Here is a 12,638-nt window from a genome sequence, read left to right as displayed (position 1 = left end):
ACAAGAAAAGGAACATACATTTACCGCAAGAGTAAATCTGATGTTGAAGGAAACACAATCATTTGGTGAATTAGGACAAACAAAGAGAAAATGAGCCTTGAAGGATGAAATAACAATTAAAAAATCGGTGAACAATTAGATTTTGGCCCGTATTGTCATTAGGTTTGACATCTCTGATCCAAGCCCAAATATTGACTTGATTATATCCATCTATCCTGCAGGATGAAGAGGTGAAATAACTGTTGGTTGTAGCTCTGTGACATTGTGGAATAAGTACAACTGTTTCCTCCAGAAATTACAGGTGATAGAATCAATCTCACAGGTTTTTTCGGAGTGAGGAAGGGAAAACAAATTCGATGTTTTTAGATGTAAAAACGGCTAAACTGGTGTCATCAGCATGATAGTCTAGAGCAGGGGTCGGGAACCTATGGCTAAAATGCATAATAAAGAAGGAAAAAACATATATAAGTTGCACTGGAGTATAAGTCGCATTTTTCTGGGAAATTTATTTGATAAAATCCAACACCAAGAACAGACATGTCATCTTGAAAGGCAATTTAAAATAAAAATAGAATAGAGGCAACAACAGGCTGAATAATTGTACGGTATGCTTACGTTACACGACACAACTGAGAACATGCCTGGTGTGTTAACATAACATATTAAGAGTTATTCAGATAACTATAGCATAAATAACTTAAAAATAACATAACATAACATATATAATATATAAATAAAATAAAAAATGCTAAGAAGTTCAACTCCGCTAACTCCAGAGGTAGAAGATGCGGCGCTTCCTCTTCTATGTCGCAATTATCAACCCAGGCCTAGAGCGCCCTCTTGCGGTTTAGTGTGAAAATAACATGTGAAATGATATACCGGTAATAATGTGTTAATGATTTCACACATACGTCGCTCCAGTCGCACCCACGACCAAACTAGGAAAAAAACTGCGACTTATAGTCCGGTGTGGCTCTTTTGATGATTGCATCTGGCTCGCAGATTTCGGCTTTTCAGATAAAACATAAAATATTATCACTTGTTTCAGGGGTGGGCAATACGTCGATCGCGAAGCTGTTGCGAGTAGATCGCGTGATTTAATAAAATATGATATAAGAAAATAGTAAAGAGAGTTCTGATTGGCTGCTGTGCATATTAATCAAATGGTTATTGCGCCGATTGGTTGAAAATTTGATTGACATGCACAGCAGCCAATCAGAGCTCCCGCCTCTTCCACAGAATGCACGGAAAATATCATATGAATCGAGAATAAAAAGAGCAAAACGTGCGAGAGTCATTTTACGCAATTCAGAAAAACGATATAGAATTATAAGCTTGTTTTTTTTAATTAATATATCGGACAAAATAATGCGTGTTTGATCGCTTCAGGTTCTTCTCTACGAGAGTCACAGAAACATGACGTCAGGTCCATCAAAGTTAAGCTGCAGGTTTCAATGAAAGCGCAACAAATGCTGGTTTTCCTTTTGTGATCGAGTCCTTAAAACACACTTGCATTAATACACCATCACATGATGACTATTTGTAAATTACCTTTATCTCACGAATGTAATAAGAATACGCAGAAACACAAACACGTTCAACAGGTGCAGGTGAGACACACATTCTAATGACGTCAGAGACGATCAGACAAAGCGATGATGATGTGAAGTTACTGATGAACAGTTTTATTCTCGTTAAACTTCATCTGAAATTTAATTAATCCACTTGTGTGATTCATATCAGACATGTTTAAAATTAACAAATATAAACTGTTAGTTTAAATTCATGTTTTCATTTGTTTTTGTTTTTTCATGATCACAGAAATGGAGAAATTTTAGTCTTGTGCTTCATTTAAATATGATCGACATATTGAAATGGAGGCATGGAAAGGGATGAACCCGTCTGAATTCTTTGTTGATTTTGATGAACAAAGGAAAAGGGCTTGAATTCGTGTCAAGCACAGATTCTTACATCTGAATATTATTTATATGGCTCTCACTGAAATAAATTTCCAAATATTTTGCTTTCATGGCTCTCTGAGTCAAAAAGGTTCCCGACCCCTGATCTAGAGCCTTAACTTTCAATGACTCTCTCCACATTGAAACAAACCCTGGATATAACGGTCATCACGGCCACAAAAGATAAAAAGACGAGTGGGTGAAGCAGACAGTGTCATATGGCTGTCTGATTACATCCCACAAAAACACACAGTGCCCCTGTGCAAAGGTTTGGCAGGACGTAGGTGTATTCGTCTTCTGTCTGGTTGCTAACAGCCGGGTTTCTATCCCTCTGCCAAATTTTTTAAGGCCAACTTTGACTGTGCCACGGATTCGCCTGTTGTCATAGCTGCCAGTCTGGTTTGGGATGGAAGCAAACAGCTTCAGGAGAACAATAGAAGCAGCCCGACCAGACGCCACTTCTCTTCTCGGGAGTATGAGATTCATGCTACGATGGGTGATATCTTCACACCGGATATTGGCTTTGTGTCCCCGCTGCTGCTCCGGATCCGCCATTGGTCTGTTGAAAATGTTCCCGTCATCTTCTTAATAAAAAGATGTACGGATCTGCAGCGTCATATGAGCTTGTTATCGCTGCCGTGTGGCGCTTCTGATGTTCCTCCAACTACATTAAATATTGCAATGGTTTCTTTTTTTTTTGTTTTTCTTGGACCATGATTTGATGTGGGTGGTCTCTTGTTCTTTTCAGTTCCTGTTATTTCATGTTATCGTTTTTGCTGCCAAATAACTCTTCAGTAGTTTCTCTAAGAAGAAATGTTCTTGTGTTGTTGCATTATTTTAGACTCAAGCCTTTTTCAAAATGTCAATTATAGAGTATCAGTTTTGGCTTTTCCGTGTCTCAGAGGTGGGGTATGTGAGTTTCTTTTGAATGTGAAGTATAAACTTACTGACCACATGAAGTAAATCATGGATTGAACGTCCACCAGGTCTAGCATCTGATTTAAAGCCAGTGGGACCTTTATTGCACCCTGGGCCAGTTTCATGTAGGTTTTCAATGACTGGCCCTAAATTGATTGTTTTTCAAAACAAAATATCGTTCACCGTTTAGTTTTTTTTTGCGTTACCTAGTGGTTTTTGGTACCACAGATTTAGGTATTTCAAGCTGTGCCACTGATGGCAGATCTGAAGTTACCTCAGTTCCCCAAAAAACTTTAGAAGAAGTTAACTTTTTCTCATTGCAATCCTTCCAGGAAGCTCAATTAAAAAGAAAGAACACATTACATTGTATTATTCATCAAACTACTCATTCAGTAAAAAAAAAAAGTCTAATGACTTTTTTTCTCCAAATTGTATGTTTCATTATTTTATTCTTTATTCCCACCACAAAAAAAAAAATATCCTATGTTCTGTTTTCAACAATAATCATTTCTGATTATTAAATAAATATCTATAATTCTTGCTTCTAATTTGGACAGTCATCGTAAAATAATACTTGCTCATTATTCATTTGTGCACTTTTACTCTAGACCAGTGATTATGAGTTTAACGTGTATTTAAGTCGATTCATTTTCATGCGTGTGTTGATTTGGGTCATAACCTCTTATGGAATAATGATTGATGATTGTCATTCTCTGCTAGCAAAAGCAATTATGCCATATGTCTAAAGGATCCTACTGGCAAAATAGTATCATTATTTGAAATAATAATGGAGACCAACCTAAGGATACTTTATCTTCTTTCTAGATTCCTGCCGTTATTGAAGAAAGACTGGAAGAACAACACAGCGTCATCACCATGTAAGTGACCAACATTCTTTATTGAACCTTAACAAGGTTATATATTATATTATATATAATAATTGAATAAAAGCACACTTGTCTTTATACTCTGGATTACCATCTGGATCCGCAGATATTTTGAGGAACCTGCCTTATGTTCTTTCTAATTTACAGTGTGTGTTGTGCGATCTAGTTTCAAAATGCTGCCACATTCTTATTCGTGCAGGCTTTTCCCAAATTTTCTGGGACTATTGTGTTTTTCTTATGTGTCTTGGCCTTTTGAAGTATGTATTTTAACCGAGTATTGTTTTTGATTGTTAAAGCGCTTTGTGACCCTGGTCTAGAAAGACCCTTTATACTGACTCCTTTAAGAAACATCTTAAGACGTTTCTATTTGTTCAGGCTTTTCCTTGATTTTCTGGAACTCCTGTTGTGTTATCAGTTTTATCTTGATCTTTAAAATATATACTTTATTGAATATAGTTTTGATTGTTTAAGCGCTTTGTGACCCTGGTCTAGAAAAGCGCTATACAAATAAGAATTACTTACTTACTTACTTTACAAATGACTAGAACTTACTTACTAACTCACCTTCTGACCATATGACCTTTAATAAGGCCATTGATATTTCAAATGCAAAAAAAGTATCTTCTATTATAGATTAAAAGAACATTATTCAAACATTAGATAAAAATATCAAAAATTGGGTTGAATGGAACAGTTTGTGTGGAGCTCTGCAGCTTCCCAGTGTTTCTCCTCATTCTTTTATCTGACCTGCAGAGTAATGTGTGTAGTTTACAGCATTTTTTTCCATCACAAAATATTTTTCGACCATCGGGATAAGTGGCGTGATCATATTCGCCGAGAACAACATCTTCCCCTCTGACGCATGAACACGATATCAATCAAAGCAGCTTGTCCTGAAGGGAGTTGGGATGTTTGATGGCCTCTGGTCTCATTTGGGATGCAGACATTGTCCTGTTGCTTCCTTTAATGAGATCTGGAGGCGTGCAATCTAATATTCACCGCCGAGGCCCCAGCTTGGCCCCCAGAACTGCAGCCCTGAAGAGGTAATTCAATGGAGGGAAGTCAGCCAAGATCAGACGGGCTGGAGTGGTCGTTCAGTCAAGAGGATGAGAGGATCGGTCTTTTTTACATACGCGGTCAAATGATGCCGTTTCCTTGTGCTAATATTGATATTCCTGGCTTGATGAAGTACACTGACCGATAGCTCACCGTAGAAATATCCATTGACGTATTAATATCATTTAAACAATAGAGCTGGTTGAGTTAAAGCTTTTTCTTTCTTTTTTCTCCCTTGTTTTTTGTCAGTCACTCAAAAAAATGTATACAGTATAATGGCTTTATTCATTCATTGTCTACCGCTTTTTCCATTACCGGGGCTGCGGGGAGACTGGAGCCTACTCCAGTATCATAGGGCGAGAGGGAGGGGACACCCTGGACAGGATGCCAGTATGTCACAGGGGACACAAAGACAACCATTTTATACTATACTACTATTTTTTCACTTCAATTTTTCCCACTTTTTATCTGTATCTCTTCTTTCCTTTAGCTCAGTTACAACCGTCACACTTTTTTCCTTTGGTCTTCTGTTTTTTTGTTAGACCGTCAAAATAAATGTAAAGAAAATCCATAAACTATTATTAGAATTAAACTGTTAAATCTCATGCTTATTCTTAATTTTTTAGTTGTTTTATGGAGTATTATACAGAAATAAAACATTATATCTTAAAAGACAAACAATTTATATATATAATATCGTTAAAAGATTTGTATATGATAAGATATGTATATTCTTAAAAATATTGTATTTTTAAGTTCTATTTTTCACATTTTTCTGTATCCCTTGCTTTTTTCACAACAGTCAAACTTTGTGATACCAGATCTACATTGAGCTGAAATAATTTGCCATAAATAAGATCATTAATTACAGACAATTCTTTCTTTGTCATCAACAGAGTTCATGCATATATACATTTTCCTTTGACTACATCTAGATGTTTCCTTTTAAACAATGTACAACCTTAACATTAATGAGGGAGCATGAGAAAAAAAAAAACAGTCTCTTACTTCTTGGGGGTTTTACTCATTAGCCGAACGTGAATTTTCCGAGGCGACAGGTCTTATTACTGCCGTGGAGCCGCTGCGTCTGTCTGAGCTGTCAGCGGTGATTGATGCACTGGTTCTCACCTTCTCCTGCTCTTGTTTCTGCCTCATACCTGATCACACACTTCGGAAGGTGTCACTGATTTTATTAGCGATCTTATTGAGACCCTTTTATACGCCATTGCATATTCATATTATACTTTTAATACAAATGCTGTGCTATTAAACATATTAGCTACTATTTACTATTATTTACCTTAATTATCATTAAACTTAGTAAGTAAGTAAGTAATTTTTATTTGTATAGCGCTTTTCCAGACCAGGGTCACAAAGCGCTTAAACAATCAAAACAATATTCAATAAAATATATACTTTAAAGGTCAAGATAAAACTGATAACACAACAGGAGTTCCAGAAAATCAAGGAAAAGCCTGAACAAATAAAAACCTCTTAAGATGTTTCTTAAAGGAGTCAGTAGATCCATTAAACACAGAGAGAGAGGAAGATTGTTCCAAAGCTTAGGAGCAACAGCCTGAAAGGATTTCTCTCCTCTGGTCCTGAACCGTGTGCGTGGAACCATAAGTAGATTCGGATCCACAGACCTCAGAGCCCGAGCTGGGGTGTAAGGCTGGATCAGATCACTGATGTAAGGAGGAGTCTGACCATGAATAGATCTGAAAGTAAGAACCAGAATTTTAAAGTTGATCCTGAAAGAAACTGGAAGCCAGTGAAGAGTTTTAAGGATCTGAGAAATGTGAGTTCTTCTACTAGAGCGGGTTAGAATTCTCGCTGCAGAGTTCTGAATCAACTGTCCTGTGTTTTGAAAAAAAAAATCCGTTGTATCAAAGTATGGTGTCCATATTGAAACGAGTACAAGACCTGGAGATAAAATCGACCTCTAATCGTTTATTCAAACGACACGTGAGTCACACATAGCCAGGATCTGAAATGACCTCCTGGCACGACTTGACTTTCTCTAGGAGCATGACATATACTGGCAAGTATAATATAACTGGTATTCAAAAAAATTGGTGGACATAATTGGATCCTAGAGAAGTGGATTGAGTGATGAACCTCAAGCACTGTCGGTAATCAGCTCAAGCAGCCTCTCCAGCTATAAATGTTGCTGTGCACAGTTGCAGTTTGCTCCGTGTGGGGCTAAGTAGCCATGTTGCTTGCTGACCCGTAAAATAAAATCCTCGTCTCGCCATGGCTCCGTCGCCAATGCTTACTTGTGAATCGGGAAGGGCACGATAACACTGACTGCAGCCTGTATAATGTTATGCTACCTCTATTATTTGATATAGGGTTTTTTTTTGTAGACTACGTGTCTGACAAGAATCCATAAAGTTATCGATATAACATTAAGTTGATCGTCAAATTTGTGTTTTTGCTAATCAGTATAACTTAAAGGGCAACAAATGTGAGTTTCTCTTAAATAGAACTTGAACCTCTATTGTACTGATCAGTATTGGTCTGTTTCTACAAAATTCATTTCTTTTGAAGCATTGACATTATAAAATGTGTTTAAGCCCCGCCTACTTATTTGTTTTTCTGGAGATTTAATCTTGTTTACCATTACCACACCCACTCTGCTGTGATTGGTCAAACATCGAAGTTTGTCACCACATGTCATCAATCCCATGAAGTCTCCACCTCCAAGGGATTCGTTGTATAAAGAAAGCGGGGTGTGTTTACAGCTGGCTGGAGTTGTCACGACACAATGGAGATTTCAGACGGGGGAGAACTTTATAAAGTAATAAGTTCAGAACATGGTCATGATGAGGGACTTACTGCATCTTGGTGAGGAACATTTAAACAAGTGAAACATGTGACTGTATAGATGGATAGAAATATAGATGGATATATATATATATATAGATAGATAGATTAAGATAGATAGATTAGAGGGATAGAGAGATAGATGGATAGATACGATAGGTACGATAGATAGATAGATTAGATAGATAGATGCGATAGATTAGATAGATAGATACAATAGATAGATAGATATATACAATAGATAGGTGCAATAGATGGATAGATACGATATATACGATAGATTAGATAGATAGATTAGATAGATAGATATATGGATAGATGGATGATAGATAGATATATAGATAGATAGATGCGATAGATATATAGATAGATGCGATAGATATATAGATAGATAGATATATGGATAGATGGATGATAGATAGATATATAGATAGATAGATGGATACGATAGATGGATCGATAGATAGATAGATGGATGTATACGATAGGTAGATGATAGATGGATAGATAGATAGATGTATAAGATAGATGATAGATGGATCGATAGATAGATAGATAGATAGATAGATAGATAGATAGATAGATAGATAGATAGATAGATAGATAGATAGATAGATAGATAGATAGATAGATAGATAGATGGATGGATGTATATGATAGATGGATAGATAGATGCAATGGATGGATGGATGGATGGATGGATAAAGAGTTATTTAAAATTGGTTTTATCCAAATAACGTGTCAGTAAAAACAACCTTATAAATTGGAGTATCTGCCTCTCGGTGGTATATTTACCTCATGTTGGTTTACTGTCGGTGCCTGGTGAGCTGTGGCAATCTTTTCTTTCCTTTGTTGTGTTTGGGGCACGAGGCGCCTGCTCGAGGCCGCCACACAGTATTTTTTTTAATCATCCTACGAGATGACCTGCTGCTGTCTGTGCCGCTTTATGATTCTCCCATGTCGAAAGGAAATGAAAATCCCTCTGGATAATCTCAAGAGAAGGCAACACATGAAAGACTTCAGCCTGGTGTATTCAAAATGGCTACTTGGGGAGCCATTTCCTCTCCATGCGTCAAGTCCCATGGCACCTCACTGTTGATCTTCCCTTTGTGAGCCAAAGTGTCTGAGACACATTGCGGTCATTGTGGGCTGGAGGAGATATGACAAATGCAAAAGAGCGAGCCTGGTTTTCATGTCCCTCCCTCGAGAGAAGGACGTGTTGCCTGTTGATGATGATACTCTTGATTTCAATGCTGCTTTATTTTGCCATGATTTAACTGATGTGTCGCTCACCTTGGTGCTTCTTACCTCAAAACAGAGGTTTTTTAATCATCTGTTAGCAAAATCACAAAGACAAAAATGGGATATATTTTAATATATCAAAGTACAATGTGGATTAAAATATCTACCAATACGATACGATGCGATACAAATGGCTCTTCTTCGAAATATGATTGGAATCAAAAAAACGATTTGCTCAGGATATGACTTTTAAGAGTTTGATATGTGATCATTAGATACAGTTAGTTTGGTTTTGAGAATGTAATACCTTAAAAGCACAATTCTATTTTACTCTCTGTAACAATTTTAAGAATCTAAAAAAAACACTGTGCCCTCAATGGATGTTTTCAATAGAGCAAAGCAAATTATAATTAAATAAATTACATAATTCAGTATTTTAGACACAGCACTTCAATTTATTCGTAGGATTTCCATTGGAATAAAATGGGGGTAAATCCGAATATTGGAAATCAAACCTTGAAATTAATTATTACATTCATTAAAGATTTTTAAAAATGTGTGTCTTTTTAGGCGCATCAAATGTGTTGTTCGTTGTGCATCCATCTTATTTCAAGCTTGTGGTAAGTAAGTAAGTAAGTAAGTAGTTTTATTTGTATAGCGCTTTTCCAGACCAGGGTCACAAAGCGCTTAAACAATCAAAACAATATTCAATAAGTATATACTTGTTGTCTCTTACTTCTCCCTCAGTGCCGACGATGGTGCGTTTAGGGTGCCTCGGAAATCGATGTTACCATTGCATTTGCCAAAGCAACGGGTCTAGAGCGATGCATTTTGAATTCACCTTCAAATTAAATTCGATTCACCTTCAATCTACCCAGTTTTCTGTTATTGCTCAACCTTCAAGGTTTGTCACCGCGTGTCATCAATCCTGGAAGTCTCCATTTAAAAGGGACTTGTTGTGTGAACAAAGCAGAGCATGATAACGGATTCATAATCACATAATCTAGATTCCCAATCACAGACTTGTCACTCTCTGTGGTGCAGATGTTCTTGCTCGTTTCTACTCTATGTGTTGTGCAAACTATTTCTGGATCTACTTCTTAAAGCAACACTTTACTAACCTAAAATTCTATAGTAGGTGTTCAATTGTTACGGTCATAAATGTAGGGGGATTAGGGCACATATGGTGCCGCCGCCTCAAGAAGGTTACAGGTTCACTCCCAGTTCGGGGTGTTCTCCCTGTGTTGCTTGGGTTTTATCTAACAATCCACAAACATACTGAGGTTGTTTGGAAACATGGCGTAACTTGTCCGTAGGTATGAATAGTTGTATGTCTCTGTGTAACCTCCAACAGGTTACCTTTTCAGGGTGTCCCCTGCCTCTTGCCTGAAGAAACTGGGATAGACCCTAGCCTCTCCACAACCTCTATAAGGGAATAAGCGGCAGAAAATGAATGATTGTAGGGTAATCTTTGGGTAAAAGCAAAACACAATATGGGTGTAAATTAGTAAACTGGCAGTTCTGTGCTCTGACATTTGGTCATGAAAAAAACATTGATTGTGTTCAGTGTTCAGTGTGTTCTGAGTAGGATGATGATATGCGTTAATAAATATTCAAGCGCTTCCAATGATCACAAACGGCACAATCAGAGCATGTGTGGCATCCAGCAGGAAAAAACAAACATTTATTTGAAAATGTCAAGATCATTTTAAAATGCTGTCTTTAATTTACGTTTTTCCATCCATCTATTTACATTAAACAAACACCATTATTATTATTATTACAATTATGATCATTAAAAATCCACCTTAAACCGCTGCAAACGTCTAAACAAGTGGTAAAAAAAATGGTTGAATTTTAGGAACAATGGAGTTCCCTCTCAGCCGTTTGAGCAGCCCTTGGCCCATTTCCCCTTCTCATGGCTATAATGACACACACTGAGGCCGACATAATTGCGTTGAATTGTGTGTTTAGCAAAATTAATCTGCTTGGGAAACATTTAAACAGACCACTATTGTTGACTTAATCGCCGTCAGGGATGCCTGTTTGAGCTGAAGATTTGACTGCAGATCACAGGGAATGGGCAGGACCTTAAATAAGAGGCTGTTGTTCAACTATACACACACTTCAGGCATCCCTTAGTGGGAATTTATCTTTTTTTATGCTGTTAAAAAGCTATTGAAAACACTTGTTTTCTTAAGGGAAATGCACTATTTTTGGCTTTATTGTCTTGTTGTTTACATGTAGATGGAATTGTTATCGAGAATGACTACGGCATATAACATAATGGAACGCTTTATTGCTATTTTATTGAATATACTGTATAAAGAGACGAGCTGAAATACCAGTATTTTAATTCACACGCCTGGCTTCCTGCCCAGCAAGTCCAATGTGTTGAAGACAATTTTAGTGACTTGAAATAAAGGTACATTTCTTTCTTATACTGTAGTTTCTTCAAAAAAATCATTTTTCTCTGATGACTGCTATGAGGTCTTTAGTCATTATTTTTATTATCTTCAAAATGTAGCCTAGTACTTCAAATTTGTTTTTTTTATGATACTTAGTGGAATTCTTCGTCTCATTAATGCCGTCCATCAGTTGTGTTGTGCAGAAGTCAGGTTGGTACCAGGCCCTATTGGACAACCTTATAGTTCATTTTGGAAAGAACCAATCAGCTAAGAGAAATGAGTGGCCATCAATACTTTAAGAAATTCAAGTCAGTCTGAAAAAATTGCTAAGATTATTTTTTGCAAATGATTTCCAACTGTTCTGTTTCATAGCTTGTTTTGCAAATGTTTTTATATACAGTGGTTCCTCGTTGACTATGATTGAGTTGAAGGAAGTGTGTGTTGGATTCAGTGGCAACAGTGAAGGAGAAAGAGTTGTTGTTGTAGCTATATTTTTCTAAATTACAGATTAAAATTATATAAAATACCTGGCGTAGCCTCGTCAGTCTGGAACGCTACAATATATAACAGCTCCTCTGACCATGCTACCTCCCAACCCTCGTCTCTTACATCGCTTCCTGCAGACGATTATTGTTCTCCAGTTTTACATTTATGACCATAAAGAGTGTGTATATAAATGTGTGTATGTCCATGTGTTCCTGGGACAGATTGGCATTCTGTCCAGGGTGTCCCCTGTCTCTCGCCCAAATAAACTGGGATACCCCCCACCCCCACAACGAAACTGTAAAAGGTATGGTGATAGGTGATATGGCGAGATACAACTGTATAATTAGGTATTTTGAAACACAACTATTTCAAATCAAAGCGAAGAAAAAGTGGATCAAAAGAATATTGAAGATAATCTTCATTCCACTCAGACTCATCATCCATAATCTGAAGATTTTCAAGCAAAGTACCAGGGAGTCACTTAACGGTCTCTAAATGTTCCGACCCACTGTGGCAAATTCATTATTGTTCTCTTGGAGGCCTTTTAATGTGTTCATAACCACAGTCCTGTGGTGTGTGTTGTTTTGGAGGAAGGGGTTGAAGCTTCACTAGATATTCATTAAAAAAAGATTATTGACACCAAAAGGCATGGTTTTTGATGAAAAACAACCCTTTTAATGCTCTTTCTCTGAAATGGCCTGTGGCTTCTTACATTTGTGGACGACATATCAACGCCGGGAAACAGTTTTTGTCAAAAGCTGAAGGTTTAAATAAATAAACGGGAGGAAAATATGGTCGGGCATCTTCACTTTTTTTGGCTCGTATCAAGAATGTTTTCTGCCCTCACCTGTTACAAA

General features: G+C 37.1%; 1 protein-coding gene across 2 annotated transcripts in view; it reads left to right on the top strand.

Moving 5' to 3' along the window:
- syt1a (synaptotagmin Ia) overlaps nucleotides 1–12,638 on the top strand; it is a 172,088-nt gene that overhangs the window by 34,475 nt on the left and 124,975 nt on the right. For both annotated transcript variants that reach the window (XM_087786560.1, XM_087786561.1), the window contains one exon: nucleotides 3,702–3,754. The gene's annotated coding sequence lies outside the window, so the exon portion shown is untranslated. Of the gene's footprint in view, nucleotides 1–3,701; nucleotides 3,755–12,638 lie in introns of those variants that run through there.

This window comes from Callionymus lyra, chromosome 3, assembly GCF_982586985.1.
Source record: "Callionymus lyra chromosome 3, fCalLyr1.hap1.1, whole genome shotgun sequence".
NCBI lineage: Eukaryota > Metazoa > Chordata > Actinopteri > Syngnathiformes > Callionymidae > Callionymus > Callionymus lyra.
This window is presented reverse-complemented; position numbering and strand designations above follow the sequence as displayed.